This window comes from Heterocephalus glaber, unplaced genomic scaffold, assembly GCF_053883595.1.
Source record: "Heterocephalus glaber isolate CG9 unplaced genomic scaffold, H.glaber_assembly_v1.0 deba00001744, whole genome shotgun sequence".
Lineage (NCBI taxonomy): Eukaryota > Metazoa > Chordata > Mammalia > Rodentia > Bathyergidae > Heterocephalus > Heterocephalus glaber.
In genome coordinates this window covers 1-26,973 of record NW_028258450.1, presented here as the reverse complement: position 1 = coordinate 26,973, position 26,973 = coordinate 1, and the positions used below count along the sequence as shown (strand labels likewise).

General features: G+C 39.9%; 1 pseudogene across 1 annotated transcript; it reads right to left on the bottom strand.

Annotated features, from left to right (window-relative positions):
* On the bottom strand, positions 1-26,891 carry LOC147821321 (cytochrome P450 2B4-like; annotated as a pseudogene). Its single transcript, XR_015447135.1, has 8 exons — positions 26,712-26,891; positions 26,419-26,568; positions 24,687-24,847; positions 23,986-24,162; positions 23,263-23,404; positions 7,327-7,514; positions 6,994-7,135; positions 1-435 (listed from the first exon to the last, which is right to left on the bottom strand). The product of XR_015447135.1 is annotated as a cytochrome P450 2B4-like (transcript).
* Positions 26,892-26,973: the final 82 nt, after the last annotated feature.

Genomic DNA, 26,973 nt, shown 5'->3' with positions numbered 1-26,973 from the left:
TTATTGTTGACCCAGTTCTAACCTCTGCAACTTTATTCACATGGGAAAGGAACACAGCATAGAGTTTGGAAGTACCACAAACAGTATGGAAGGAAGATGACAGAAATAACTTTTGCACGGAGTAGCAACCAGGTATGGGGAAGAATGTTGATTCGCAACAGGTTTCTCAGAGGCAGGAAGTGAGGGGCCATTCTCTACAGAATTAGGGCACTTAATGACCCTGTAATCCTTTATTCCTCTTCCATTATTCCACCTTGTGGGGCAGAAAGTGAACCTGGTACGTTGGGGGTATTCTGCCCACACCAACTTCCTGGGGTGTGAGGTCAATGTCCTCAGGAGCCACTGGGCTGGAAATGGAGAAATTCTGAAGGATGGTGGTGAAGAAGAGGAACAGTTCAGCACGGGCAATGCCTTCTCCAAGGCAAATACGCTTCCCTGTGGACATAGAAGATCACAGGTGTGGGCCAGGGTGATATTCTTTGCCCTGCACATCCCTAAGCCCAGACAATTGTGGTCATTGCACAGGGATGACCTTTAGTCTGCAGTTTGGAGTGGACTTGGAGGAGGCTCCCAATCCTGATACTGGGCACAGATCTTTGGGTGGATATTCCATGTTCACTTCTCTAGGAGATACAGTAGTTTGTAGTTTTGTTAGATTTCCAAAGTATTCAGTGGCCCCACAGGAAGTAAGGACCCATTTGTGTGTATGTGTGAGTACAAAAGTGTGTGCACACTTATGACTTAACAGTTTTGGTGTTGTTCATTTCTGATATGAGGAGAATACTATCAATCTCAGGGCTATTGTGAAGGCTAAGATACTATTGATAAGAACTCAGATTAATACCTGGCTCATATTTAAAAATCCATACTGTAATAACTGTTTTGTGTGTTTTCTCAGTGGTAGGGTGTTTCAGGAACTATATGACTCTCTCTCTCTCTCTCTCTCTCTCTCTTTCCCTCTCCCTCCCTCTTTTCTTCCCTCCCTTTGCTCTCCACCTCAAGTTCTTTTCTCCCCTCAGCCTGACATCATGAGCTTCAAGCATACACCCCCATACACACTCAAATTGCACAGAAAATTATCAATGAGACTGATGCACATGAGATGTGACACAGGCCCCACAGGATTCTCAGAAGTATAAGGAATCAATATTAGATTATAAATCTTGGGCTTGGCGTAGAATGAGAACCAAGGAACCTGAAAACTCCGACAGACACTCAGAGAGCCTCTCCCTGTACTTCAGTGATTTTTCATCTGCAAAATGATGATCCTGAGAAATCCATGCCAAGGATGGGTGCCTGGACATCCCATGTGACCTTCAAATTGTTGGAATATTGTACCTACGTGGAGGTATCTGAGGCAGTGTCCACTTCCTTTTGACATATCCATAAGTTAGGAGACATGAGCTTAGAAGTACCCAGGGAAGGCCCTAAACTGGTTCTTCTCCTGGAACAGGTTCTGTAATACAGATTTTTTCAAAACAGCCTGCTGCCTTCTCCACAATGCTCTCCATTCCTAGGACTATAGACTTGGATGCTCTTTGATATCTTCTTGGTTCTTACACTCCTTTGGCCAAGTTTATCTTTCTTTCTTCCCATAGTAGTCTGCCTTTGTCTTTGTATCTATCAGGCACTGTTTCTATGTCTTTTATTTTGCTCTTCTCTTTTCTTCTTTCTGTCCTCTTAACTCCTTGTTTCTATATGCATCTGATTCTCTCTCTCTCTCTCTCATGTGTATGTGTATCATTCTCATTTTTCACTATTGCTAATCTATATGTGCCTGTCCTTACTTCACTACTGCCCTCTCTAAATTGAAGCTAGAACTAATGAATATAGGAACTGAACCTCATCCTACCACCCACTGTTTCTAACTCTCACTGAAAACAAAGTGAGGGAAGAGGCTATTGCACTGCATCTCTGAAGCCATTGATTAAACTCTAGACCAATGACTTGTTACTGGGGAATTCCTTCCTGCCAAAAGAAAGCCCCATTGGGGTTTTCCCTGGGTGAAGCCTGTTAAACTTGATCTAAAGCTGCCTACCTATATAGCAAACTGAAACCTAACCCAATATATAAACAAACTGCAGTTGATGAGAATATACTCTTGTAACAGGTAACCAAATCTCAGCCAATCGTAGCAGTCAGACTTCTAGCAATCACAGGCTGAAAACTGCTCAGACATGTTCAAATAAGGCAAAAGCAGAGCTTACCCCATAAGCTCTTTCTATATTTCCATTTCTTTTCCTGTGTATAAATACTGCCTGCCCATATCGCTGGGTAGAGCTCTCTCAGTCATTACTGGTTCAAGATATTATCCAATCACAAGTGATTTCTTTGCTAAAATGAACTCTACCAAATTTAATTTTTCTAAGGTTTCTTTTAACAAGGCAGAGTAGAGATTAGCAAGGAAAATTACTCAGACTGTCCTCTCTGCCCCCAACCCCTCTAAGTATCTTATTTCTACTTGGGTTCAGCTCGTTCAACCAGGCACAGAAGATTCGCACCATCCTAATAGAAGAGAAGAGAAGAGAAGAGAAGAGCAGCACAATGCCAAGCACATAAATATATGCTAAATGAACCAATGAATGAATGAAATAATATAAATGCTAACTGAATGAATTACATGAACAGAGGAGTACAAACATGCCCTGTTCTATGGAGATGGCCAGAGACAACAGGCTACTGTTAAGAACACAGAGGTAAAAGCAGTCAAATACACTGCCAACACCTCCATAGCTATTTCCTTTATCCCCACATCTCCCATCAAAAGCCAACAAAGGAAGAAAAGACTACGGAGAGGGAGGAGGTCATGTGTGCCAAGCCAACATCCTACCATTAAGGTACAGCAAAGGCTTCATCGCTGTCTAAAAAATCAACCTCATTTCTAGAAAGGGGGTAGAGATGGTTGGTCTCAGATTATTGAAGTTTCACCACCTTGAAACCACAGAGACTGGTTCAGGGCTGGGCAACTTCCATGATTTTGTTCAAAGAGACCATGATTTCCGAGGCTTATGAAGGAGGTGGCTACCCAGAATTACAGTGTAAAGATGGGCAGTCCCAGAGTGCTGCTGCCATTTTGCCTCCTGGAGTTGCTAAGGAGGTGTGGAGGGTGTTGAGATGCCCAGAAGAACCAGAAGATGATATCCTTTTGTGGTGAAATGGCTTGAATTGTGGGCTCAAATCTTGTCTGAAGACTGCTAATTTGGAGGTTCTATTTATGTGAGTCAATAAATCTCCCTCTTTCTCTAAAGTACAGTAGAGGTATTCTTCTGCAATTGGCAAAACATCCTTATTAATACAATGAATCTTCTTTTCTCCATGCTGAATGGAATGCTGCCAATTTTCTGACTGGGAAATAAAATCCAACTGATGTCAATATCTGAGACTCTTATAGATGTGGAATTATGATCTAGAAAATAAACTTCTAAAATATTTTGAAAGACCTTAACTCAAATACATATGAGTTACCAGTGGAACAGGTTCTGCTTAGAGAGATTTTCTGTAAAATCTTCCAGAATATTTTTTTAGTCTGACTGGTTCATTATTTTAAGCATGCTGCTTTTGGATGGTGCAACCACTGTGGAAATCAGTATGGAGGTACCTTAAAGAACTAGGGCTAGAGGTCCCCTTTGTACTCAGCTATTCCCCTGCTGCGTATCTTCCCAAAAGAATGAAGAGAATCATACTAGAGTGATATATGTGTACCCATGTTTATAGCGGCAGAGTTTGTAATAGCTAAAACTTGGAAACAGCCCAAGTGCCCATCAACTGGAAACTGGATAAAGATGTGGGGTTTTTTTGTAAAATGGAGTACAACTCAGCCATAAAGAATGAGAAACTGAAGACATGTATAGCTAAATGGATGCATATTGAGGCCATACTTTTAAGTGAAATAAATAGGACACACGTGTAAATACTGAATAGTTTCTCTAGTGTGAGAAACTGAAAGTGTAAATAAGGATTAAAATGAATAATTCATGATTTGAAATAGGAAAATGTCCAAAGGTGTAGGGGTGGTAGGAGGGAAAGGGGAAAGGGAAGGGAAAGGAAAAATTATGAGAAAAGAAAAAAGAATGGAAATGAAATCTATGTAATTAGGGAAGTGTTGAGGGGGTGAAGGGTGCACAGGTAATGGGTAAAAAATAAGAACTAAGATAAATATAAATGTATTATATACCTAAAATGTACCAATAATAGAATTAAAAAATTAAAATTAAAATTAAAATGCTGTTTTAGCAAATTACCAGAAACATTATGTAAAGTATTAAGAGCTATTCATGTAGCATTTCTCAGGGTTTTATACCAAATCAAAAGCAAGAGATATTGGATTTGACTAAGAAATTTAAAACACACATTTCAAATAACACTATTAATTCTTGGAATCCAAAAGGCAACTCCATATGTGACCGGAAGCAGAAAGTTTTTGTTTCTATAAATAAGATTTTGCATTAAAAGGTAGAGAAGATAATGTCTAGTTCAGAAGATTCAAGAGTATAAGCATGAATATTAAGAGAAGAATAAAAACCAAGTAAGCTTTAAAAAATACATATAAAATCTTACCATGAAGATGTAGATCTAAAAAAGATTGTATTCCAAAGTTGGAGGAAACATAACTAAAGACATTCTCTGGTTTGTTAGATTTCATGTGATTCAGATAATAAGTCTACATCTGATCACAATCAAACTGCTACATTTGGCAAGCATGAGGGACATAATCAAATTGTAATTCACCTGCAGCAAAGTCATTATTTTTTACTATATTTAGCCAGATAACATATTTGATTCATAGTTTTCCTCTAAGAAGAGAACATTTGAAATTCAATAAATATTTTTAAATGTAGAGGAAGTTAAATTACAAAAACTGAAAAGAGCTATTTCTTGGCTGTATGTACCATGGAATATACATGTTTATAGCTGTATGCATACCTTTTCTTTATCAGTGTGCTATGATAAAATAAGTGTCTTCAGCCAGCAATATTTGATGACATAACTGGAAGAAAGTTAAGGTTAATGCAAGAAGAGATTGAGAAATAAACTGGTTTTCAGCTCTGTTGTGCTCTGGGTATTGTTTTACTGCCTAGTGTTGAATTTACATTTACCTGGAAACATTTCCATTTAAGTAATGTTGGACACATGGTGGCCCAGATGGCAGCCCAAATAAATATGAATTGTGTTTCCTGAGTTATAAAACAAAACAAAATAAACAAGAGTACAGAATGAGAACTAGGACACATGAATGTACCAAGATATTCTGCAGCTCCTCAGTGCTCCAGGGTAAGTTCAAACCCCTCCCCAAGCCTGCTAGGCCCTGCCCAACTGAGAGCTTCACCTTCTCTCCTTTCCTAAGTTTCACACCAGAGCTTTTTAGTTTCTGAAATGCACCAAGAACAGTGCATCTTCAGTCCCTGGGCCTTTGCAGTTACCTCTGCCTGGAATGCTCTTCCCAGTGCCTGATCAATACTCACACATGAGGTTTCAGCCTAGAAGCCAATTTCTTAGATAAATGTCTCTTCATCAACCCACCAAAATTAGTATTTCCTATTTTGTTGTTCCCAAAGCCACCTTTAGCGCATTTATTATGACAAAAAATACTACTTGCCCCTTTAAGAATTTACTTTGTTCCATGCAATCCTAAGTATAATGTGGGCATTAAGTCATTTAATTGCATCATCATGTGTGACTATTTGATGAATATCGATCTCTCCCATTGCACTTTACATGTCTTGGGTCAGACACTATGTCATTTCCTTAATGCATTCTCTGTAGCCTCCATTGGGGTACTGGCTTCAGAGTAGTGCTAATAGATGAGGTTTACTTGCTAGTATTCTTGTTTTGTTTTGTTTTCCTTTTTGAAATTAGTACATGTTTGCAGTACATGCAGTTTATTATCATCTTGAGGAGTGGGTTCCTGTACATAATACAGCTTGGTTCTTGTTTTTCATCCTCTTCCCCTTCTCACCCACCTCCATCCCTCCTCCTTCCCCATTTTCATTCTTGTTGATATTATTAACCACATCTCATTTTTATGACCATTATGTTTACATTCATTGATATTACTAGGATCCTGTACATGGCATATTTTTATTCTACTTATTTCCCCTTCCCCTCAACCTCTCCCTTTACCCTTGGACTCCTGCATCCCTTCCCATTTACAAGAGATAGATCCTCTTCTATTCCATCCATCTTTTTTGGGTGGATTTTAGGTATACATTATGCTAATATTTATCATTGGGCATTTGTACCTATACAAAATATATCTTGGTTCTTATTTTTCCCCAGTCCCCTACCCTCCCTTCAACACCTCCAACCCTTCCTATTTACAAAGACTTTGTTTCCATTTTTTCCTTTTTTCATACTTTTTTCTTTCCTTTCCTGCTTTTCTTCTACCCCTCCTACTTCCCTTCCCTGTTTTACCTTTTCTTCATATTTCACATTATTCTATCTATCTCTTATTGTGTTCTTTGTATGTACTTTTACTTACTCAAGTGAGAGACACACATGCTTTTGGTTTGGTTTGTTTTGGTTTGGTTTTTTAAAAAATGAGTTTTCTCTGATTTAGAATATTTTTCAGTACTTAGGATTAAATTCATGGATTTGTACATGCAAGGCAAACACTCTACCACTAAGCTACATCACCAACCATTTTATATTTTGTTTTGAGACAGGGTCTTGGTAAGCTGCCCAGGCTGGTCTTGGACTTGTAGTCCTCCTGCCTCAGCCTCCCATATAGCTGAGATTATAGGTGTAAACCACTGTGTGCAGTGGGTTTAGAAAGTGTGTATTTGCCAAGGTCCTACTTGCAAAGATGTGTCCTTAGGACATAGTATCACACTCAAGTCTCCTCAGGGCTGTAGTGTTGATGGCCTAGGGCAGTTGGGTTAAAGCAAGTGAAATATACCAAAGAGCTCAGTAAACAGGTACTTCCCATCTTTTGTCTCAAGGAGAGAATGGGAACCACCGTCGAGTGTCTGGGAGATGTGTAATGGGTCAACTTACCCATGGAGAAGGGCATAAAAGCTTCACTCTTCTTCAGTGCCCCCTTGGCATCCAGAAAATGATCAGGGTTGAAGGTGTCTGGTTTTTCAAAGTGACGTGGGTCATGGAGAGCAGTGCTTAGGATTGGGAATATTTCAGTGTTCTGAGGAAAGGTTACAGGATCAAAAGGTATTGTTATTCCCTGCCTTCCACATGCCAAAACATAAATAAGTAGATAAAACAAAAGAAAGCTGAAAGAAGCTTTCCCTGTTGAGAAACCAGTAAGAGGTTGAGATGGGAGTTTTGAAAATCAAAGAGGCTCACACAAAGATATGGGAGCCCAGCTAGGCTCACCTTGGGGATGATGAACCCTCGGAAGTGAGTGTCTTTGGTGACCACGTGGGGCACACCAGTGGGTAGGAGGTCCGCAAATCTCTGAATCTCACAGATGACTGCCTCGGTGTATGGCATTTTGGTTCGGTCATCCAAGGCTGGCTGGCGGTGTGAGCCAATCACCTGTTCAATTTCCTTGTGGACCCTCTCTGCACAGAAAAGGAGACAATGAACCCCACACCACAAAGGCACTTCAGCAGTGACCTTGTTTTGTTTGAACCAATGAGCCAGAAAAACCCTAAAGAATGGGTTAACCATTCATACTCTTGAAGCACTCAGCTGTGGCTGAGGGAAAGAGGGAAAAAATCAAGAATACTCACCCTTTAAAATCTAGTAAATATTATGTTATCTCCCCACCTGCACAGCTACACACACACAGACACGTACGCACCCCATAACTTTGCATGGAATTTGTATTAAGAAGTCCAAAACTCCTCCTCTAAAATGAAAAAGAAATGCACTAATACTTATTATTCATGCAAATGGATCACTGGTAGGTCCTAAAAAATACAACAGCGGAATACATCAAAATATTAATCTGTAAAACACTGGATGATAACATGAATTCATCCATCAATCAATCAATGGCTAAATCAATAAATGAAAATACTGATGAATGAATGAGATAAACAAACCAGTGAAATGAATGTATGTATTCAATTTATATGTATGTATTCAATCATATTTGGATCAATGAACCTATTAATACATGGTTCATAAACAAATCAATAAACTACTAATTGATGGTAGCACCACTCCCAGCTCAGAGGAAGAGGTTTCTGGGCCACCATACCATCACTCCCAGTGCACAGGAGGTGAGCAGCGTAGGTGCCTACAGCACACACACACTCTTCACCACCGCCCCCCCATCAAAATGAGAAGAAACATAAATAAGTCACACAACCAGACTTCCAGATCACCTAGAGCAACCCCAAAGGGAAATGAGATGGAACACTCTGATACTCAACCACCTGGACTCTCTGAACTGGCAACAAAAGAGGATCTGGAAAAAATGAAATCACAAAATTTCTCAGATAACAGCAGAGATTGTGCTCATATTGCAAGACATGATTAATAAATCTAGAGAGGAGCTGAGAAACATGATGGAATCCCAACATAGGAAACAAAAGGAAGCCATAAAACAGACACAAACATATCTCCAGGACATGAAAAACTCCTTTGAAAGTCTATGTAGCAGAATGAGCCAATGTGAGGACAGAATTTCAGATATAGAAGATAAGATTGCAATTAGTGACCAGGAGAAGAAAAATTGCTTCAAAATTGTAAGGGACCACAAGAAATCAATCCAGCAGCTGCTACATGATGCAAAGAATAACGTTAGACTGATTGGAGTCAATGAAGAAACAGGAGAGAGTTCAGATTACATAAAAAACTTTGCAGAAGTAATGGCAGGAAACTTCCCAAGCACCAGAAAAGAACTTGACATACAGATCAGTGAGGTATATAAGACTCCAAGTAGCTGTGATCAAAAAAATCTACACATAGGCATACAATAGTTAAGATTCCAGAAACCCAACAGAAGAACAAAGTTCTACCAGCAGTTAGAGAAAAGAAACAAATCACATACAAAGGAAAGCCCATCAGAATCACAGCAGACTTCTCAACACAGACCCTCAAGGCAAGAAGAGTTGGAGTGATGTATTGCAAGCCCTAAATGAAAACAGCCTGCAACCCAGATTGATGTAGCCTGCAAAATTATCTTTCAAAATTGATGGAGAAACAAGATACTGTCTTGTCAAAGAGCACCTTAGGAATTTCATGAATACCAAACCAGCACTCCAAAAAATTTCAGACAAATTCCTAGGAAAAGCCAATGAGGATCGCAACCCCAGGAATCCCAGCAGAATGAATCCATAAGTGCGACAAGAAATTAAACATAAAATAGGAAAATCCAACAAGCAGAAAATGTCATGACAATGACAACTCAATATGTATAAGTCATAACCATCAATGTTAACGGTCTCAATTCACTAATCAAAAGAAATAGACTGGGAGAATGGGTCATGAAGCAAGATCCAACAATATGCAGCATACAAGAAATGCATTTAATTCAAAAAGAAACTCATAGACTGAAAGTTGAAGGGTGGATAACAATACGCCATGTGACAGAAACCTGAAAAACAAAAAGCAGGAGTAGCTATCGTCTTTGCAGATCAAGTGGATTTCAAATGAAAACCTGAAACACTCTGGTCCCAAGAATTTCAGATAAAGGATAGTCAACTTGTATGTACAAATCTATTGTGAACATGTGTTTTCATTCCTCTTAAGTAAAAAATTTTTTTGGCACTGGGGATTGAACTCGGGTCCTTGTGTTTGTGCAGCAGGTGGCAAAACCACTGAGCTAAATCCCTGGCCCTCAAGTAAAAATTTAAGGACAGAACTGTTGGTTCCTAACAGTAATACTACAAATTTCTATATTGTTTTCCAAAATGGTTTTATCATTTTACATTCACATACACATTAGCAGTATTAGTAAGTTCTAACTGGTTCACACCTAAGCTGACATTTGTTTTTTAAAACTTTTAACTTCATCTCCCTAATGAGTGTATAATTCAATCTTGTTATTGTACTGATTCATATATTTTATTCTAGTGTTTCACACCTTTCCTTGTGCTGTACTGGCTATTTATCAACTTCCTGTGTCTACTTTTTAATTGGGTTGTCTATTAATGAGCTGTAAGAGTTCTTTATATATTCTGGTCATAGGTTATATGCATTATAAATATGGTCTGTTTAAGGACTTCTTTTCATTTTCTTAATGATGTTATTTAGAGTTCCAAATTTTGATGGAATCTCATTTATGAATTTTTTTCTTTTATACATTATTTTTTTATATCCTAGGAAATTCTTGCCTACCCTAAATTCATAAACATTTTCCCTTATAATTTCTACTTAGAGTTTTATAGTTTTAATCTTTCTTATTTAGGTTCATAGATCCTTTCAAGTGTTTTTTATGTACGGAAATAAAGGGGTGAGTTTAATTTTTTACATACACATACCAAGTGTTCTAGTGCAATTTGCTGAAAACACTATCTTTTCCTCAGCTCTTGAACTGAGTTTATGTTCTATAAAATGTTAATGTTAATCTTTTAAAACTCAGTGGATCATATATGTGTGGTTCTATTTTTAGATTCTCTGTTTTATTCCAATGATCTATATGTTGTTCCTTATATCAACACTGCCTTGATTACTGTAGCTTTAGAGGAAGTCATAAAATTAGGTAATAAATGTCTTCCAACACTGTTATTTTTCTTTTTACTTTTCGACATCCTTTGTGCTCCTACATAACTTTTAAATTTCAATATCCAATTCTTCATTTAGAGCAACTCTACATAGACTTGAAATTTTACATATACCTTGTGTTTTCTAATACTGCTAAATTCAAAGGGCTCCAAGAGATTTCCTAGTATTTTCTCTATAGATGATCAATTCATCTACATATAAAGATTTTACTTCTAACTTGCCAATCCTATCCTATTGTGTCATTTTATTTCCAGACTATTTTGGTTTGGGCCTATGTTTCAAAGTTTAATAGATAGATGAAGAGTAGGCATATCTACCCTTGTTCCCCACCTTAGGGAGAAAGCATTGTATCTTCTCCATTCATAGAAGGCATTTTTGCTGGAAGTATGGAGTGCATGGCTTATCTGCTGAGAAGGTTTTGTTCTACTTCTAGTCTCCTGACAGCTTTTACCACGAACAGCTGTAGAATTTAGTCCAATACTTTTTCTCCAACTACTGATGGGATCATATGACTTTTTCCTTTCCTCTGTTAAAATGATGACTTTTGGAGGTGGATCTTCCAATGTTGAACCAATACTGCCATCCTTATAATAAAACCACTTTCTACATTCTGTCAGATCTGACTCTAATAGTTTGTTTTGTTAAACAAGTTTTTATCTATGTTCGTACTTTTTTCTTCTATTATCTTTATCGAGTTTTATTATTAGCAAATGCTGATTTCCTAAAATGGGAGAAGTGTTCCTTCTTTTTTCAGCTTTAAATGTTTGATATAATTCATCAGTTAAAATGTATATGAGCCTGTTGTTATGATATAGGTAGGTTTTCAAGCTAAGAACATACTTTCTTTAATAGGTGCTACTCAAATTTTATATTTCCTCCAGAGTCAGTTTCATTAATTTGGCTTCCAAGGTAATTCTTGGAAGTTGTCAAATTTTATTTCAAAGAAGATTTTTGTAATAAGCTTTCTATATGCTTTTAAATTCTGTAAAATCTGTGGCAATGTCTTCTAGATCTTGATATTGTAATTTTTAAAATTTACAGTTCATGTTGTGTAATAGGAAGAGAAGGTCTAAAAGGAGTAGGGGAAGTGGGAGGGGTAGGGGAAATAAAAGAAGGGAAAAGAAAAAATATGAGAAAAGGAAAAAAATGGAAACAAAGTCTTTGCAAAGAGAGAAAGGTGGAAGGGGAGAAGGGAGGACAGGGGAAGGGCAAAAAATAAGAACCAGGACACTCATGTAAAGGTACAACATCACAGTGATGACTGTAACTGTATTTTATACCTAAAATGTACCAAGAAACTTAATGGAAAAAAACATATGCAAATCAATCAATGTTAACACTATATCAATACAACCAAGAACAAAAAACATATGATCTTCTCAATAAATGCGGAAAAACCATTGACAAAATCCAACATGCATTTCCGATAAAAACCTTACAAAAAATTGGAATAGATGGTCTCTACTCAATCTGATATAAGCTATCTATGAAAAACCAACAGGCAATGTCATATTAAATGGTCAAAAACTGATATCCTTTACACTAAACTCAGGAACAAGACAAGGATGTTCACTATCACCATTCCTGTTCAATATACTTGTGGAAACATTGACCAAGACAATTAGACAAGAGAAAGACATAAAAGGAATAAAGATAGGAAAGGAAGAAGTCAAATTGTCATTATTTGCAGATGACATGATATTCTATGTAGAAGACCCCAAGAATGCCACCAAAAGTCTTCTAGACTGAATAGGCAAATTCAGGAAAGTAGCTGGGTACAAGGTCAACACACAAAAATCAATACCTTTCCTCTACATGAACAACAGACTCACTGAGACAGAAACAGGGCATACAATTCCTTTCACAATAGCATCCAAAAAACTGAAATACCTAGGAATTAACCAAATGAAAGAAATCAAAGTACTCTTCTCTGAAAACTATAGCACTCTGAAAAGAGTGTTTGAAGTTGATATCAGAAAATGGAAAGACATCCCTTGCTTCTGGGTAGGAAGGATCAACATAGTGAAAATGGCCATACTTCCAAAACTGCTATACAGATTTAATGCAATCCCAATGGAAATCCCAGCACTACACATCATGGATCTTGAGAAAACAATCCAAAAATTCATTTGGATCAAAAAGAGACCCAGAATCGCAAAAGCAATTCTAGGTAACAGAGACATGGCAGGGGGTATCACAACCCCCAACTTGAAACTACACTACAAAGGTGCTGTGATAAAAACAGCATGGTACTGGCAAAGAAACAGACCTGAGGACCAGTGGAACAGAGTAGAAAATGCCAAAACAACTCCAGACACACTCAGCCATCTCATCTTCGATACAGGAACCAAAACCCCTCACTGAAGGAACAAATGGTGCTGGAAAACTGGGTTTCAACTTGTCAAAGATTAAAACTAGACCTATATCTCGCACCATGCACTAAACTAAAATCAAAATTAAAGATCTAAATATTAAAATAGAAATGCTGAATTGGCTGTAACAGAGATTAGGTAGAACTCTTTTTTTTTCTTCAATTCTTTTATTGGTACATGTTAGGTATACAATATGTTTACATTCATCACTGGATGCTTGTACCTGTACATTATGTATCTTTGTTCTTATGTTTTCCCCCATTACCTGTGCCCCCTTCATTCCATCCACCCTTCCCTATTTACACAGAATTCCTTTCCTTTTTTTTCTTTCTCATAATTTTTCCTTTCAGTTCTTTCCTTTCCCCTTCCCCTCCCATCACCCTTACCCCTTTGGACCTTTTCCTATTTCCAATTATCAATTATTCATTTTAATCATTTTAATCCTTATTTACACTTCCAGTTTTCACACTAGAGAAACTATTTGGTATTTACACATATGAGTCCTATTTATTTCATTTAAGAGTATGGCCTCAATGTGCATCCGTTTAGCAATAAATGACTCTAGTTTTTCATTCTTTATGGCTGAGTAGTACTCCACTTTATTAAAAACATACATCTTCTTTATCCACTTTCCAGTTGATGGGTACTTGGGCTGTTTCCAAGATTTACCTATTACAAACTGTGCCACTATATACATGGGTGCACATATATCACTGTGCTGTGATTCTTTTAATCTGTGTGGAACATACCCAGCAGGGGAATAGCTGGGTCAAATGGGACCTCTAGCCCTGGTTCTTTGAGATATCTCCATACTGACTTCCACAGTGGTTGCAACAGTCTGCACTCCCACCAACAATGGAGAAGGGTTCCTTTCTCCCTGCACTACCCTGCCAGCATTTGTTGTTTGTTGATTTCTTGATAGCAGCCATTCTCTCTGGGGCGAGGTGAAATCTCAGTGTTCTTTTCATCTGCATCTCTCCAATGACCAGTGATGTTGAACATTTTTTCATATGTTTATTTGCTGCTTTTACTTCTTTGTCTGAGAAATGTCTGTTCATTGCAGATGCCCATTTTTGAATTGGGTCTTTGAATTTTGGGGGTCTGATTTTTTTTCAGTACTTTATATATTCTAGATAGTAGTCCTTTGTCTGAGGTACAGCTGCTAAACATTTTTTCCCACATTGTAGGTAGTCTCTTAGCTCTGTTGGTGGTTTCTCTGGCAGTGAGGAAGCTTTTTAATAAGATGAGATCTGAGTTGTAGATTCTCTGTGCTAGTTCCTGTGCTACTGAGGTTTTGTTCATAAAGTCTTTTCCTATGCCAGTGTCTTCAGGAGTTCTACCTAACATATCGTCCAGCAAGTGTAGTGATTCTTTGTTAATATTTAGATCTTTAATCCACTTTGATCTTAGTACATGGTGAGGTAGAACTCTTGAAGACATTTGTGTAGGAAAATATTTTATGAAAAGTGGCTGGCTCCATCAGCTTGCAACCAGGAGAGGCTAGGGACCAAGACAGGCTGGCAACCAGTACAGGCTTGGGACCAAGACAGGGTGAGGTGGACCCCCCTGGGCAAGCCCACCAGACCCAGGTTGGCCAGGTGGGGCTGGGCAGGATGAGCAGGGCCAAGTGGGGCCAAGCAGTTGCAGCCTGACTGGGACCTGTTTCCTCTAGCTTGCTCCACCAGCTTGTGAACAGGAAAGGCTTGGGACAAAGACAGGGTGAGGTGGATTCCCCTGGGCATGCCCACCAGCCCCAGCTTGGCCAAGTAGGCACCTCCAACAATAGGCCCTGCCCCCCCTTGCAACCCAGCCTCTGGCCTTCTGGCTGTGCAGCTACTTGGTTCCACACTGCAGGGGCACAGGGGGACATAAAGGCCATTGTCTTGAGCTGCAGAAGTGAACAACACAGAGAGGGCCTCTCTCAGGCTCCATGATGAAAACAAGCCCACTGGAAAAGTGAAGAGAATCTCTGTAATAAAGGCACACCAGATCACTGTGCTTGGTAAGTTGGAGGAATCATCAGCTCCCATTGGAACCTGGACTTTCTTCAGGGGAAAGGTGCTAAAACTTGCAATAGAACTTTGCAGAATGCAACCCTGCAGGTGAACAGGGAGCTCAACTTGGGACTTGCAACCAGAAATCTGCCTGAATCTCACAGGACTGGGACTAGCTTACTGAAACTCATTGATTTGTAACCGCACACTGCTGCCCATGTTTTCTATTGTGACAGCAGAGACATACCCTGAAGGATGCCGTTCATTTTTAAAGGTGATAGATTAATAACTACCACAAATTGTCATTCTCTAATGATGTATTTGATCCTATGGTGTTGCTGATTGTATCTCTTGGGCTAAGGTGTTGTGATTGATCTAATCAGTTGTCCATCCTGCTATAATGAAAATGAGATAGCCTCAGAGACATTAGAGATTCAAAACCTAAAGACCAGCTATATCTGGAAGACACCTCTGAGAAGCAATCATTCCATAAGGGTTCTAAATGCATCAACAAAGATACTCACAATAAGCAACTTCAAAATATCAACCCAGGAATTAAACCAAGAACAGTACCAAAAAAAATATTAGAACACATTTCAGCAAGGCAAAACTCAGACTTCCACCCCCAAAAGGCAAATTATGGGGGAAATGAGGTGCAAAAGTCTGATAATCAACCACCTGGACACCCTGAACTGATAGCACAGGAAGTAACAAAACAGATGAATGAGGCTCTAGAAAAATTCAAAGCAGAAATAATCTCCCAGATAACTACAGACATGGTGAGCAGAGTGAAAGACATGATTAGAGGATCTAGAACAGAAACAGATAAAAAATAGATGAGCTCAGAATCATGCTAGAAGCCATGAATGTCCAGCATAAGAAAGAAATGGCAACCATGATGGCCCAATATAAGAAAGAAATAGAACCCATGAAACAGATTCAAACAGATATTCAGGAGATTAAAAACTCCACTGAAAGCATGCAGAGGAGATTAAGCAAATCTGAAGATATAATATCAGATATAGAATAAAGGATTGCAGTGGAAGACCATGAAAACAGAGATTTCTTAAAAATAGTCAGGGGCCATGAGAAATCAATTCAGCGGCTGCTAGATGATGCAAAGAAGAATAACATAAGACTGATAGGCGTCTATGCAAAAACAGGAGAAAATACAATTGACATAAAAATACTGTTCTCAGAAGTAATAATAAAAAACTTTCCATACAGAGGTGTAGAATTGGACATACAGATAAGTGAGGCATATAGAACTCCAAATAGCCACGATCAAAAAAAAAAATCTACACCTAGACATATAATAGTCAAGATCCCAGAAACCCAGCAGAAAAAGAAAATCCTATAGACAGATAGGGAAAAGAAACAAATCACCTATAAAGGAAAGCCCATCAGACTCATGGCAGACTTCTCAACACAAACCCTCAACTCAAGGAGAGCCTGGAGTCAAGTATTTCAAGCTCTAAAAAAAATAACTTCCAACCTAGACTGTTGTATCCTGCAAAATTATCTTTAAAAATCGATGGGGAAATCAGATACTTCCATGACAAAGAACATCAGAGAAATTTCATGAACACCAAAGCAGCACTCCAAACAATTCTAAGCACTATCCTAGAAAAAGGCAACAAAGGTCACAACTCCATGAGGGCCAACAGAGGGAAGCCACCAGACCAGGTAAAAAACTAAAAGGAAAGGGGGAAAAAGAAATAAGAGCCAACAACAGTAAAACATCATGACAAGGATGAGTCAATATCTATCAGATATAACTATCAATGTTAATGGCCTCAATTCACCAATCAAAAGAAGTAGACTTGCAGAATGGATTAAGAAGCAAAATCCAGCAATATGCTGTATACAAGAAACACATCTAACTCAAAGAGAAATTCATACACTGAAAGTAAAAGGATGGAATATGGCTCTCCATGTGACAGGAACACAGGAAAAAGCAGGGGTAGCAATCTTATTTGCAGACAAAGTAGATTTCAAACCAAAACATTAAGAGAGACAAAGATGGTCACTACATCCTTGTGAAAGGAACAATCCAAGACGAAGAGATGACAATCCTAAATATAAATGTACCAAAATGCAAATGCCCCCAACTATACAAAACAAATATTAATGGACATGAAAAACCAAATAAGCACTAATGCAATTGTAGAGGGAGACCTCAATACCCCATTATCACAAATAGACAGATCATCTAGACCAAAAGTTAACAAGGAAATTCAAGCACTGAACCAAGCTATTGAACAAGAGGGCTTAATATATATTTACAGAGTGTTCCACCCCACAAAATCAGCATACACCTTGCTTTCGGCTGCACATGGGTCATTCTCCAAAATAGACCACATGCTAGCACATAGGACATGTCTAAGTCAGTGTAAAAGAACTGAAGTTACCCCCTGTATATTATCAGACCATAGTGCGATAAAATTGGAAACCAATAACATGAGAAACTGCAAAACTACCACAAACACATGGAAATTGAATAACACCCTCCTGAACAACCATTGGGTCATAGAGGAAATTAAGAAATTAGACAATTTCTATAAATAAATGATAATGCCAGTACAACATACAGGAATCTATGGGACACAATGAAAGCAGTTCTATGCAGGAAATTCATAGCAGTGAATGCCCAAAGTAGGAAAACAGAGAGAATTCAGATAACCTAATGCAGAACCTCAAACTCCTAGAAAAAGAAGAGAATAACAAACCCAAAGCTCGCACAAGAGAGGAAATTATAAAGATCAGAGCAGAAATCAATGCAAAGGAGATTAAGTGAATGATACAAAAAATTAATAAATCAGAGTGTTGGTTTTTTTGAAAGAATAAATAAAATTGATAAACCTTATCAAAAAAAGGAAAGAAAAGGCTCAAATTCATGCAATTAAGAATGAAAAAGGGGCAGTCACAACAGACCCAGCAGAAATCCAGGGGATCATCAATGCCTACTTCAAGAATTTGTAATCCAATAAAATGAAAAATACAGAAGAAATGGACAGATCCCTAGATACATATGAATTGCCAAGGTTAAATGAAGAAGATATAGAATTTCTAAACACCCCAATTACAATGAGTGAAATTGAAAATGTAATAAAATATTTAACAGCAAAGAAAAGCCCAGATCCTGATGGCTTCACTGCTGAATTGTACAAGACATTTAAAGAAGAACTAATGCCATTACTCTTTAAACTCATTAAGGAAATTGAAAGGGAAGAAGGCTTCCAAATTCATTCCTGGAAGCAGGTGTTACTTTGATTCCAAAACCAGGGAAAGACCCAACCCAAAAAGAGAACGACAGGTCAATCTCTCTAATGAACATAAATGCAAAAATCCTCAACAAGATACTGGAAAACAGAATACAGAGGGTCTTCAAGAAGATTATACAGCCTGACCAAGTCAGATTTATCCCAGGGATCCAAGGATGGTTCAACATTCATAAATCAATAAATATAATGCACTATATTATCAGAGCCAGGGCAAAAACCATATGATCATCTCAATAGAGGCAGAAAAGGCATTTGACAAAATTCAACACCCATTAATGATATAAACAATACAGAAAATTGGAATAGAGGGTCTTCATCTCATCCTGATTAAGGCTATCTATGAAAAACCAGCAGCCAACATCATACTAAAATGGTCAAAAATGGAAAACTTTCATGCTAAAATCAGGAATAAGACAAGGATGCCCACTATCACCACTCCTGTTCAATATAGTTCTGGAAACATTAGCCACAGCAATTAGAAAAGAGAAAGATGTAAAAGGAATAAAGATAGGAAAAGAAGAAGTTAAACTGTCATTATTTGCTGGCGATATGATCCTTTGCATAGAAGACCCAAAATACTCTACCAAACACTTCTAGACTTAACTGACAGATTCAGTAGAGTAGCTGGATATGAGGTCAAACTCAAAAAACAATAGCCTTCTTACACACAAATAGCACACTCACTGAGAGAGAAATTAGGGAAACAATTCCTTTTACAATAGCATCCAAAAGAAATGAAACATCTAGGAATCAATCTAACAAAGGAAGCAAAAGACCTCTACACTGAAAACTACAACACCTTGAAAAAAGGAGATTGAGGAGGATAGAAGAAAATGGAAAGACATCCCTTGTTCCTGGGTAAGAAGAACCAATATAGTGAAAATGGTCATACTTCCAAAACTACTATATAGATTTAATGCAATGCCAATTGAAATTCCAACGATATACTTCACAGAACTAGAGAAAACAATCCAAAAATTCATTTGGAACCAGCAGAGACCTAGAAGCAAAAGCAATTCTGGGTAACAGAGACATGGCTGGGGGTATCACAATCTTCAACTTGAAACGATACTACAAAGCTACTGTGATAAAACAGCATGGTAGTGGCAAAGAAACAGACCCGAGGATCAGTGGAATAGGTTAGAAGACGCTGAAACAACTCCTGACACACTCAGCCACCTCATCTTTGATAAAGGAGCCAACCATCCTCACTGGTGGAAAGATAGCCTATTTAATAAATGGTGTTGGAAAAACTGGATTTCAACCTGCCAGAGATTAAAACAATACCCATATTTATCACCAGGCACTAAACTAAGATTGAAGTGGATTAAAGATCTAAATATTAAGACAGAAACACTAAACTTTCTGGAAGATAAGTTAGGTAGAACTCTTGAAGACATTGGCATAGGAAAGGACTTTATGAACAAAACTCAATAGCATGGGAACTAGCAGAAAGAATCAATAACTGGGAATTCATCTTATTAAAAAGCTTCTGCACTGCAAGAGAAACCACCAACAGAGCTAAGAGACAACCTGCAATGCGAGAAAAAAATTTTTAGCAGCTGTACCTCAGACAAAGGGCTACTATCTAGAATATATAAAGAACTTTAAAAAACAGACCCCTAAATTCAAAGAACCAATTCAAAAATGGGCATCTGAAGTGAACAGACATTTCTCAGACAAAGAAGTAAAAGCAGGAAACAAACATATGAAAAAATGTTCAACATCACTGGTCATTTGAGAGATGCAGATGAAAAGAACACTGAGATTCCACCTCACCCCAGAGAGAGTGGCTGCTATCAAGAAATCAACCAATAACAAATGCTGGTGGGGGTGTGGGAGAAAGGAACCCTTCTCCATTGTTGGTGGGATTACAGACTGGTGCAACTACTATGGAAATCAGTACCGAGATACCTCAAAGAATTAGAGCTGGAGGTCCCATTTGTCCCAGGTCTTCCCCTCCTGGGTATTTTCCTAAAAGAATTGAAAGAATCATACCACAGAGATATATGTGCACCCATGATTATAGTGGCCCAGTTTGTAATAGCTAAAGCTTGGAAACAGCCCAAGTGCCCAACAACTGGAAACTGGATAAAGAGGATGTTTTTTAAATATAAATGGAGTACTACTCAGCCATAAAGAATGAGAAACTAGAGTCATTTATAGCTAAATGGATGCATATTGAGGCCCTTCTCTTGTGAAAGAAATAGGACATATGTGTAAATACTGAATAGTTTCTCTAGTGTGAGAAATACCGAGTGTAAATAAGGATTAAAAGGTTTAACAGCTAATAATTGATAATTTGAAATAGGAAATGCTCCAAAGTTTTAGGGGTTGTGGGAGGAGATGGGGAAAGGAAAGAATGGAAAGGAAAAATTATGAGAAAAGAAAAAAAATGGAAACAAAGTCTATGTAAACAGGGCAGGTTGGAGGGGTAAAGAGTGCACAGGCAATGGGGGAAAAATAAGAACTAAGATACATCATGTACAGGTACAAGCACCCAATGATAAATGTAAGCATATTGTATACCTAAAATGTACCAATAAAAGAATTTAAGAAAAAAATTTTATGAACAAATCTCAGTTGCCTGTGAACTAGCACAATCGACAAGTGGGATCTCTTCTTATTAAAAAGCTTCTGCACAGCAAGAGAAAGCTGCAACAATGTGAAGAGACAACCCACAGTGTGGGAAAAAATCTTCAGCTGCTGTTCCTCAGACAAAGGTCTACTATCTAGAATCTATAAAGAACTTTAAAAATCAGCCCTCTGGCTGGGGATTTAGCTCAGTGGTTCTGCTGACTGCCTCACAAGTGCAAGGACCTGAGTTCAATCCCCTGTAGCTGCCCCCCCCAGCAAAAAAATCAGACCTCCCAAATTTAAAGACCCAATCCAAAAATGGGCATCTGAAATGAACAGACATTTCTCAAAGAAGTAGAAATAGCAAATAAACATATGAAAAAAATGTTCAACATCACTGGTCATTTGAGAGATGCAAATGAAAACAACACTGAGATTCCACCTCACTCCAGAAAGAATGATTGCAATCATAAAATCAACCAATAACAAATGCTGGTGGAGCTGTGGGGAAAGAGGAACCCTGCTCCACTGCTGGTGGGAGTGCAGACTGGTGAAACCACTGTGGAAATCAGTATGGAGATACCTCAAAGAACTAGGACTGGAAGTCCCATTTGACCCCGCTATTCCACTGCTGAGGATCTTCCCCAAAGAATTAAAAGAATGATACCGCAGTGATACATGTGTGCCCATGTTCATAGCAGCGCAGCTTGTAATAGCTAAAACTTGGAAACAGCCCAAATGCCCTTCAACTGGAGACTGGATAAAGAAAATGTGGTTTTTTAATAAAATGGAGTACTACTCAGCCATAAAAAGTGAGAAATTAGAGACATTTATAGCTAAGTGGATGCACACTGAGGTGACACTCTTAAGTGAAATAAATAGGACACACGTGTAAATACTGAATAGTTTCTCTGGTGTGAGAAACTGAAAGTGTAAATAAGGACTAAATGTATAATAGGTCATGTGAAATAGGAAGAAAAGGGGCAAAGGGGAAGGAAGTGGGAGGGCTAGGGGAAAGGATAGAAGGGAATGGGATTAAGATGAGAAAATGGAAAAATAGGAACAAAATCTTTGTACATAGGGAGGACTGGAGGGGTTGAAGGGAGGGCTGGGCAAGGGGGAAAAATAAGAACCAAGAGAGACTATGTAAAGGTGCAAATTTCCAATGATGAATGTCATTATGTTGTATACCTAAAATGTACCAATGATTAGAATGAATAATCGAAAATGTAAAATAGGAAGAAAAGGTCCAAAAGGGTAGGGGTAGTGGGAGTGGCAGGGGAAAGGAAAGAAGGGAAAGGAAAAAAATGATGAGAAATGGAAAAAGTGGAAATAAAGTCTTTGTAAATAGGGAAGGGTGGAGAGTGTGAAGGGAGGGCTAGGAATGGGGAAAAAATAAGAACCAAAATGCATTATATAAAGGTACAATTCCCAATGTGAAATGTGATTGTGTTGTATACCTACAATGTACCAATAAAAGAATTTAATACAAAAAAGAAAAGAAACGAAAAAACAATTATCCTCTCTCACTGATCTGATGGGTTTTTTGCTAATTGCACCTAACTCCAGTACAGAATTGTTCTATCCAAGCCTGATAAGCAGTGCCTACTCCCTAAGAGCCCTGCCTGGCACCATCATCCCAGGTGTTCGGCAGTATTTCACTAGATGCCTTCAAAGCATACCCTGCTCCCTATTGCTTCCCATGATTTTATTCAATAAATACTGGATGTGCTTGGGGGCCTATTGCTGCCATCAGCAGCACTGACCAGGACCCAAGACTCAGCTTCTCCACTCTAGGTCTCTTTTCTGCCTGTTCTTGAATTCACCTTGTGCTGTGGTGGCTCACAGACCAAGACCCATGGCAGAGGTCCTGGTAACATCCACTTCCCCATTCCCTACAATGGATAAATGAAGCATAAATTGAGACTGCTGATTACGGGGGAAAAAAAATCTAGTTCAGTGATAGATTGATGGATAGATGCATAATTTAGGGAGCCTATGAACCATAATTTAATGAGCCAATGAATCTGTGACATCTAGTTCATTGAACTAGAGTGCTCAAAGGATCACCTCATGAATCAATTAATCAAAATAAATGAATGAAACTACATGTTCTTAGATGAATCATACATGAAAGAATCAATAAGTATACAGGTGAATTAATAAACGGATGGGTGGAAGGATGGTTCAATTTTTAAGTGTGGTGGGTGAAAGAGGTGGAAAAACAAGTCAACAGACTTTTCATTCACCTGTGTATCCCCAGGACTGGCTTAGGTGAGAGCTAGTCCGAAGCCTGTAGAGCTCCTGGCATAAGTGGCCAGTGTTGCCTCTCATCCATGGGGTCCTTGCACCCCACCTCTGAAAAGGGGGTCACAAGACCTTCCCAACTGCCCGTCCCTCACCCACCTGCGACGTGGGGGTATTTGAGCAGAAACAGGAAGCCATAGCGGAGAGTTGTGCTGGTGGTCTCCGTGCCAGCAAAGAAGAGTGAAAGCGAGGTCAGGACGAGGTTCCTGTGGTGGAACTCAGTGTGCGGGTCAGACTTGTCCTAGGTCCAGAGAGAGGAGAGAGGAGAGGGTCAGGGCAGACCACAGCCTTGCTGCAGAAGGGTCACCTGTCCCTCTGAGTGCCCTCCCTCTATTTCTGTGACTCAGGTTTCTGGCTGCTTTGCACATCTCTGTCCTTGGCCTCTGCCCCCCCCCACCCCCTTCCCTCCCTCCCTCCCTCTCTTGGTTTTCCCTCCCTCTCTTGGTTTTCCCTCCCTCAGCTTTTCTTAATTCCACGTGGCTCTGTTTCCACCTCTTTTCTTCTCTTTGGCTTCTTTCTCACTTTTGGTCTCCCCGTTCTCTCTCTGCCACTGTGGGTCTTTTCTCTTATTACTTTTTGTCCTTTTGCCCGACTTTTTCCCTCCACCAATTCCTGCCACTTCTCTCTTTCCCTCCCCATTTCAGTTTCTCCTTCCTTCCACTTTATCTTCCTATAGCTTCTGCTTCTCCTTGCTTCCTTTCCCTATTCATTCTCCCCTGACCTCTGTTTTCCTTCCCCTCTTCTCCTCTCCTAGTTTTTTCCTTTCCTTCTGCTCACCTCTCCCTCCTCCCCTCCTATCCCTTCCCCTCTCCCAGATCTCACTTTCTCCATGCGGAGCAGGTAGGTATCGATGAAGTCTCTGGGGGCGCTGGGGTCCAGGGTTTCACGGTGTTTCTCCACACTGTGGCCAATGAAGGCATTGATTTCCTGCAAATTCTTGTAAATTTTCCTGTGTGTGCCAGGAAAGTGTTTCAGGAGGCTGGAGTAGAGCTCAAACACCTACAAGAAAGAAGGAGCAGAGAGGCCCACCTCGGGCTCAGTTAGCAGATCAGAGGACGGGGAAGCTGTCCTGAGCCCCAGACCTGCATGGGAAATCACTACTCCTCCTTCTCTCTATCCTCTGAGACTACCTCCCTCATGCTGTTTCATACAGGCTACACACACATGCACACACACACACGCACACACACACACAACCTTTTGGCTACCAGAATCCATCTCTATCTTTTATTTTCTTTTCTCTGTCTTCTCTCTTTTCCTCCCTTCTCTCATCTCCAAGCCTTCATTTTTTTTCTCTCTCCCACTTTATTTCTGCACTTCATTCACTCCCTTTTCTTTTTCTCAGGTTCTTGATCCCTGTTCACTATCTGTCCCTCATGTCAGTTCTCAGTGTCCTTGACCCTCTGTGGTGTCTCCACCCCTCTTCCAGCCTGAAGTGCATCTCTGAGCTCCGCAAAGCAGGCCATCATCCCCGCATCCCCTGGCTGCTCCCTTCAGCCCACCTTCTTGTTCCCTCCTCTGACCTGGCTGGAAAAGGAGCTGGCGAGTGCAAAGGACTGATAGAACAGGTCCAGCAGCCTCAAGAACTGGCGATCTTTGTAGTCAAAGCGTTTGCCAAAGACAATGGAGCAGATGATGTTGGCAGTGATAGATTGGAGGAGGAACAAGGGGTCCACAAGGCCTCCTAGGGGGAAAAGCAGCAGTTCACAGGGCACAGACTCATTATCCCAGGGAGCATTTGGCTGAGGCCCTGTCTCAGTGACTGCCATGGCTCAGTAATAAAACATAAGAATAGCAATAAATGCTGACACTCAGTGGCCTATACTATATACCAGGCTGTATTCTGTGCAATTCATGTGTTATTTTAACTTAATTTCCTCCACAACATTGTGAGGAAGACATCGTTCTATTATTACCCCTACTTTACAGATGGATGAATGATTAATGGTTAAATTATTTGACCAAGCTGACACAGCTACTCATTACTGGGGTCAGGATTCAGACCAGGCAGCCCAGACACAGAGCCAGGGCAGTAGGTCCCTACCTTGAATCTCACCCCGGGCCCCAACTTCCACTCTGTAAGGGCATAAAGTTAAACCTCATGGCTGAGGGGGTGCAGCAGTATCCAATCAATAGCATGTGCAAATTTGAAAGCCCTGATCACTTCATCACTTCATTCCTATCTGTCACTCCCCTTCACCTCTTGTCCCTCCTTCAGGGCTTGGGTGAGAAGGATAGAGGCTCTGAGCCTTAGAATATTGGATAGGTCTCTCTCTCTCTCTCTCTCTCTCTCTCTCTCTCTCTCTCTCTCTCTCTCTGTCTGTCTCATCTGTCTACTGTCATTGCTTTGCAGACCTTTGCCAGAGACTTGTTCATCTGTTGCTCCAAGTTTCTGTCTCAGTTTTTCTTGTATTTTCTGCCACTCTGAGTCTCTTCCATTCTCTTGTTTCTCTTTTTCTTCCTTTTGCTCCCTCCATGTCCATCTCTTCCTCTTTCCCCATCTCTGTCTCCATTCACTCTGCCTCCCTCTGGCTTTCTTCTCAGTCTCTCTGTTCCAATTGCTCTCTGTCCCCAGCTTCAGACTCTCCAGACATGGTGAAGACCAGACATGAATGAAAGGATGCTGACCAAGGAGGTGCTAACAAGGAGCACAGTCACCCCTACATCCCTGTCACAGAGGATCCAAAAAGGACTGAAAATGCTCCCCAAGAGCAGAGTGCTCACCGGCCTCGTTCCTCACTGCCTGCTCATCTGCACTTCACTGAGAGAAGGAAAACACAGTTCACTGTTTTGACATCTGCTCTTCCTTCTTTTCCCTTTGCTTTTTTTTTTTGTACCAGGGATCGAACTCAGGTCTTTGCGCTTGCCCAGCAGGTGGCAAAACCACTGAGCTAAATCCAGGGCCCTCCCTTTGCTTTCTTTTGCATAAGGCTTCTCTTTGCTTTTGATGCATACAATTAACCCATGAATTGATTTCCCTGGACACAAATGAATAGCATCAGTCACTCAGCCTCTTTTCTCTGAGTTGTTCTTGGACACTGTAAACCTCACGGTTCCTTCCCTGTCTATCTGTGTTGCTCTGCTGCTTGTCTCTGTTCACTTCTATTCCATCTCTTTCTGTCCTTATCACTCTGTCTCTATTTCTACCTTTCCCTGCCTATGTGTACCTCTCTGTGTTTCTATTGCTGTGCACACCTACCCCTCTCTCTGTATGTTTGTCTTTCTTTTCTACCCACACCATGCCTCAAGACTCACCCTGGGATTTCCGCAGCTCCTCCACCAGACACTGAGCCTCCTCCTGAATCCGCTCCTCCACACTCCGCTTTCCCATCCCAAAGTCTCTCATGGTGGCCAAAGAGAATCTCCGAAGGACCTTCCAGCGTTCCCCATTGGCAAAGATCACACCTAATAGTTGTAAGGCAGCAAGGGATCCATGGGAAGTACAAGAAGGTGGGATCCCTCCTTACATTATTCCTCCTATCTTACACTCAACTTCTCCATGTCCCATCCTCCATCCTGCCCCATCCCAGTGCCTTTGAGATGCTCACCATATCCCTGGAAGACAGCATCCACAGAAGCAATTCTCCCCCGCCAGAGAAAGCCTCAGCTTGGTCCACCAGGGCCTCCCGTATGGTGTCTGCCCCACACAGCATGACCACGGGCCTTGGTCCCAGGTACACAGTGAAGACATCTCCATATTTCTCCTCGGAGCTGCCAAGCATACCCATGCCAGGGTCGCTATTAGTCAGTATTCATACAGTTGTTTAAACAATTAAAATGCTAAATAGGCCATTAAATGCCACCCCCAGG